The following is a 6,493-nucleotide window of genomic DNA, read 5'->3' on the forward strand; positions in this document are numbered from 1 at the left end:
TCCTTGAAACGCTTCCCCTTTTGATTTCTTGACATGACCACACTTTCTTGATTTTCTTTTTCTCTCACTCAACGTTCTCAACATTTAACTTGGTATCTCTGCGAGTAGGATCCTGGGCTTTTCCTTTTCTCTTGTACTCTTTCCCAAGGCACCCCAGAAATAATTCCCTTGGATTCAGAACCCATCAAGATGCCAAAATTACACCTCTACCTAGATTTCTCTTCTCAGTCCCAGATTCTCATCTCCACTTCCTTTCTTGACATCTCCACTGTGAGGTTTTGTAGACACTTCTTACCTAATGAGTCCAAAATGGAAGCTTTGAACCCACTCCCAAAACTACAGCTTCCAATAAACCCTCCATCGCCAGGCGTTTATTCATTCATTCAAAACATATCAAATTCTCAGTGTGCCAATGAGCGTTTCAGCTGCTGGAGAGAAACAGTGAACTAGACTGAATGTGCCTGCCTTCAGTGGCTCTTGCTCCAGCTCTGCACTGTCCAGTACATAGCCACTAGCCACAGGCGATTATTAAGGACTTGAAATGTGGCTAGTCGGAACTGAGGTGCACTGTCAGTGTAAAATACACACTGTATTTTGAAGACTCAGTACAAAAAGAACAGTAAGATCTCTCATTATTTTTTTTTTACAAATTTACTTTACTTATTTATTTTTGGCTGCGCTGTGTCTTCATTGCTGCGCCCGGGCTTTCTCTAGTTGCGGCGAGTGGGGGCTACTCTTCAATGCAGTGTGTGGGCTTCTCATTGCGATGGCTTCTCTTGTTGCAGAGCATGGGCTGTAGGAGCATGGGCTTCAGTAGTTGTGGCTCGTGGGCTCTAGAGCACGGGCTCTAAAGCGCAGGCTCAGTAGTTGTGGTACACGGACTTAGTTTGCTCTGCAGCATGTGGGATCTTCCTGGACCAGGACTCGAACCCATGTCCCATGCATTGGCAGGTGGATTCTTAACCAGTGTGCCACCAGGGAAGCCCCTCCCATTATTTCTTATTTTATTTGCTTATTGAAATAATATTATGGATATATCGGTTTAAGTAAAATATATCATGAAAACTAATTTCACATCTTTTTAAATGTGACTACTAGCAAATTTTAAGTTACCTATGTGTTTTGCATTACTTTTAAAAAAAATTTTAAATGGAAGTAGAGTTGATTTACAATTCTGTGTTAATTTCAGTTGTAATTCTGTGTTAATTTCAGTTGTACAGCAAAGTGATTCAGTTATACATATATATATTCTTTATATATATATCTATATATTCTTTTTCAGATTCTTTTCCATTATAGGTTATTACAAAATATTGAGTATAGTTCCCTGTGCTATACAGTTGGTCCTTGTTGGTTATCTCTTTTATATATAGTAGTGTGTATATGTGAATCTGAAACTCCTAATTTATCCCTCCCCTCCCTTTCCCCTTTGGTAACCATAAGTTTGTTTTCTATGTCTGTGGGTCTATTTATTTCTGTTTTGTGTATAATTTCATTTGCATCTTTTTTTTAACATATAAGCGATATCATATGATATTTGTCTTTTTCTTTCCCGCTTATTTCATTTAATATGATGATCTCTATGTCCATCCCTCTTGCTGCAAATGGCATTATTTCATTTTTTTTAAAATGTCCATTGTATATATGTACCACATCTTCTTTATCCTTTCATCTGTCCGTGGACATTTAGGTTGCTTCCATGTCTTGGCTATTGTAAATAGTGTTGCTGTAAACACTGGGGAGCATGTATCTTCTTGAATTATGGTTTTCTTTGAATATATGCCCAGGAGTGGGATTACTGGATCATGCATTACTTTTCAATTAGACAGCATTATTCTTGATGGACAGAGTAAACAACTAAACAAATAAAATAACAAGATAATGGCTTAAGTTGCTTTAATTGTGGTAAGTGACTTGAAGGAAACAAACTGAGGGAAATGATCCTCAGCCAGAAGCCTGGGAGTCCTGGATAGTCTTTTTCTCAACTCCATCCCCACGTCAAATTATTTTTAAGTCCTGTTGCCTCCACTTCAAAATACATCGTAAATCTATGTGCTATCGCCCTGTCAACTACCACCCTGTGTAAGCCTTCTGCATCTTGCAAGACTATGCAAATATGCTCTGTTAACTCATTTCCTTGCTTCCCCTTCCCACCCTATGCAGCGAGATCATGTTCCTTCCCTCCTTAAAACCCATCAATGTCTTCCAGCGTTCTTCTCCAGGCTCATTTTGGACACCCTCCACCACCGAACACACACAACACACCCATCTCCCTTGTCCTTCATCACTTCAAAGACTGCATTTGCTTCAGTTTCAGTTTAAACATCAGTTTAAACAGTCAGCCTCAGAGAGGTCATTCTTGACTCTTCTGTCTCAAATAGTTCTTAATGAATTAAAAAAACTAATCTCTCCCCTGTTCCTCTGTCTTAATTTCCTCTTTGGTCTTTATCTATCTTGTTCATCATTGTACCCCAGCACTAGCACAGCCCTTGGCATATGGTAGACTGATAAATATTTGTTGACGGACTGACTGAAAGGGAAAATCCATTTAAAGACTTAGTACCTTGTTTTGAAGATGAAAGTTCTTACAGCCATTTAGCCCTTGTGTGTTGACTGCCAACTTACATTTTTAACTATTTCTTTAGGTGAGAGATATTTAGACTCATTATCTTTTATGGGAAAGCAAGTTAACTGTTACATAAAAGATCATTTCCCCATTGTTTAACTTATTTCACAATGTGGAATATATAATATTAACTAAGTACCACGAATGGTCTTTAAATAAAAGGCAGACACATAATAGCACCAAAATAAAGATGGATAAAGTCAACAGATCACCCTATGAAATACGTTGTCAAAAAACAAAGGTATTCTTGATATATTTTCTCATGTGCTTCTCCATCCTATGACTATTTGGTAGGAGTGGGTGCTGGAGTGCCTTTCCTCCCCGAAGTTGATGTTTCCTCAGTTTGGGTCCTGACCCTATTGATTGGCTCACCCTGTTGAGTGGGTTCTGACCTAAACGTCACAGATTTCTCAACCATCTAGGCTTGGTCAACCAAACCATACCGGTGCATGACTGAAATGAGAAAGCACAGCTCACATGAGTTTGGGACTTAAAGAATTCCACTCAATAGACTGATGTGAGAAGAGTCTGAATGGCAGGTTTTAATTTTTAAGTCAGTGAGAAACATGCAAAGGCGAATGCAGCGTATGTCCCCAGCAACAGAGGTTTTCCAGCTGTTGCCAAACCCAAGTTTATGTGCCCAACACACAGTGAGGCAAAGAAAATTGAAATGTCAGAGTTTGGAGCAGGGAAAGGTTTATTGCAGGGCCAAGCAAGGATAACAGGTGGTTGGTGCTCAGAAAACCCTAAATCCCTGATGGTTTTCAGGGAAGAGTTTTTATAGGCAAAATTTGGGGTGGGGGCTGCAGTGTGTGTGACTTTCTAATGATTGGTTGGTGGTGAGGTAACAGGGGAGTGGTCCAGGAATCTTAGGCTCAGCCTGAAGTTACCATCTTCCACCTGGGTGGGGGGGCCTTAGTTCCTGAGGAAGAACTCAAAGATACATTGTTATGGATATTCCCTGGGGAGGAAGCAGGACCCTGCCCCACCTCATTTCTTGACTGCTTCTCCCCTATTTCTACATTCCCTCTCTTCCCTGATTAGCAACTCTTTGAATCTGCCCTTTGGAATTCAGGGAAAGTTAAGGAGGCTGAATGAACTCTGTTTCTTACAAACAAGAAATTGGGGGAGGAGGGAGCAATGCAGAGAAACGATTTGTACCTGGGAGGCCCTCACAGAGTCGTGTTTTGTTTCAAGATGAGGGCATAGACATACACAGAGGGAAGACCATGTAAAGACATAGGGAGAAGATGGCCATCTGCAAGCCAAGGAGAGAGGCCTCAGAACAAACCAACCCTGCTGACAGCTTGATTTCAGACTCCTAGCCTCCAGAATTGTGAGATAATAAATTTCTGTTGTCTAAGCTATTCTATTGCAGGAGAATGGGGCACAAGAAAATGGTCACATCTCAGGTCTCAGCCAACTCCTTGGGACAGGCCACCAAGTGAGGGTCCTTGACTTTGCCCAGGGAAGCATTCAAGCGTGAGCCATAGTAAAGGGAAAGCAAGTTTATTTAAAGAGATACACATCCTATAGGCAGAATGTAGTCTGTCTCAGAACGTGAGAGTGGCCCTGGGTTGTGGGGTGGTTAGTTTTTATTGGCTGGGTAATTTCATACGCTAACAAGTGGGAAGAATATTCTAACTATGTTGAAGAAGGGGCAGGAATTTCCAGGAACTGGGCCATCACCCACTTTTTGGCCTTTTATGGTCAGCCTGGGAACTGTCAAGGCACCTGTGGGTGAGTCATTTAGCATATGCTAATATATTACAATGAGCGTATAGGAAGGCTCAAGGTCTACTGGAAATTGAATCTTCCTCCATCTTGGGCCTAATTGGTTGTAACCAGAATTTTTTTAAACAAAAATATGGAATGCTTTACAAATTTGTGTGTCATCCTTGCGCAGGGAACATGCTAATCTTCTCCTGTCGTTCCAATTTTCGTATATGTGCTGCCAAAGCAAGCACATGGTGGTAACCAGTTTTTGTCATATCCTCAAAGGCTGTCATTCTTTTAAAGGTTGTGCCCTTGGGACTTCCCTGGCGGTCCAGTGGTTAAGACCCTGAGCTGCCAATGCAGGGGGCGAGGGTTCGATCCCTGGTTGGGGAGCTGAGATTCCACAAGCCACCCAGCATGGCAAAAAAAAAAAAAAAAAAGAAAAGGTTGTGCCATGCCCCCTTCCTTCCTGTCTCAATTCGATCTGTAGTACTTTGCTATGACAGCCCTAGCAAACTAGTACACCATAATCGTTGTATTTTTCAGATGAGAAAACTGAAGAGCAAAGAGATTAAGTAACTTCTCCAATTAATAAATGAAAGAGCCAGGATTTGAACGTTGGTAAACTGATACCTAGACTTGTTCTCCTACCTATTGTGCATGCTCTCTGTGTGGATGAATTGATAAAGAAGATAACTGGATAGAGGGCAAAGAGTGTCCTTCTTGCTCCAACTGGATCACACGCAATTAGGCCAATTATGGAAATGTATTTTCCAAGGATGTAATCCATATAAGGTCTTGATGTTTTCCTCTGCAGGAGCTGGCAGAGGTTGGGGGCAAGTAATAAAGTCCCCGGGTCAGCAACTGATGGGCTGGGGAGGTGCGCTGAGCTCCGCAGGACGTTTATAGAATGTAGATCGAGCTAGACTCTTGCTCCATACATTGCTCTGCACTCCTGTTGTTCCCAGCAGATCTTGCTGGAGTACCTCCTTCTGGCCTCTCTTGACAGCTGTACATCTATTAATACTGCAAACAAACAAAACAAACAAACAAAAAACCCCTCATATATCAAGGAACACACTTAAAAAACATGGATGTAGATAATCTAAACGTTGGAGCTGTTACAGTTGAAGTTCTTTTAGTTCTAAGTAGGGAAAGCATTCTGTGACCTGTGAGTTTACACCTGGATCCTCCACTGGTTGGGGTCATGAAAAGCATCAGCTCTAGAAAGACTGAATTATTTTACATGGGAAAGGAAGGTCTGTTTCTCAGTGTACACTGCGGGGTAACACGGGACAAACTTGCCTAGTGAAAGGAATCCCTCAGGAAGTTTTTTTTTTTTAAATTAATTAATTTTTGGTTGCGTTGGGTCTTTGTTGCTGTGCACGGGCTTTCTCTAGTTGCGGTGAGCAGGGGGCTACTCTTCGCTGTGTTACGCGGGCTTCTCATTGCGGTGGCTTCTCTTGTTGTGGAGCATGGGCTCCAGGGCGCAGGGGCTTCAGCACTGTGGCTTGCGGGCTCTAGAGTGCAGGCTCAGTAGTTGTGCTCACGGGCTATAGAGCGCAGGCTCAGTAGTTGTGGCTTGCGGGCTTAGTTGCTCCGCAGCATGTGGGATCTTCCCGGACCAGGGCTCGAACCTGTGTCTCCTGCACTGGCAGGCGGATTCTTAACCACTGCGCCACCAGGGAAGCCCAGGAATTTTGTTTAAAGAACAGATTCCCAGACCCCCGCCCCATCCCAGCATGGGACTCTGGGAACCTGTATTTTTACCAGACGTCATAGATTTTTATCATCAGGCAAGTTTGAGAAACATTTTAATAGGAGAGAGGCTAGAGCCACGAAGCCATTTCGACACATCTCTGCTATTCCCAGTCTAAGATCTCACTATCTCTTTCCTGGATTATACCAACATCCTCTTATTACAGCTCCAGGTTTCATCGTGGGTCCCCTCCAGTGCCTCGTCTTCAGAGCAGCCAGAGTGACACATTTAACACGAAAGCTGGGTCATTCCACGTCCCTGCAAATATTTCTTCATGATTTCCCACTCTACTTCGGAATACAGCCCCCAATCCCGAGCAAGGCCTGCTAGCCCTGTGTCCCCCAGCCTTGCCTCTTGCTCACTCCCTCTTTTAGGCTCATGACCACGTGCAC

The sequence above is a fragment of the Grampus griseus genome, assembly GCF_964374135.1.
Source record: "Grampus griseus genome assembly, chromosome: 4".
Lineage (NCBI taxonomy): Eukaryota > Metazoa > Chordata > Mammalia > Artiodactyla > Delphinidae > Grampus > Grampus griseus.